Below are 216 nucleotides of genomic sequence, written 5' to 3'. Positions count from 1 at the left end.
TCTTAATGCACTTGATCAAACTAAGCCTTGTGAAGGGCGCCATGGGCAACTGGCTGGTCAACCACTGGTTCTCTGCGGCCGTCCTCGTGAGTGTGTGGGGCTGGGGGTGATGCGGGGGGCTGTGAGGAGCACAGGGGGCTGATGGGCAGGGAGAGACGAGCATCCCCTCTGCTCAGCCAACAGACAAAGCCCCAGTGGCCAGGGGAGGGATGGGGG

Source organism: Nestor notabilis, unplaced genomic scaffold, assembly GCF_000696875.1.
Source record: "Nestor notabilis isolate BGI_N333 unplaced genomic scaffold, ASM69687v1 scaffold20846, whole genome shotgun sequence".
NCBI lineage: Eukaryota > Metazoa > Chordata > Aves > Psittaciformes > Psittacidae > Nestor > Nestor notabilis.
This window is presented reverse-complemented; position numbering follows the sequence as displayed.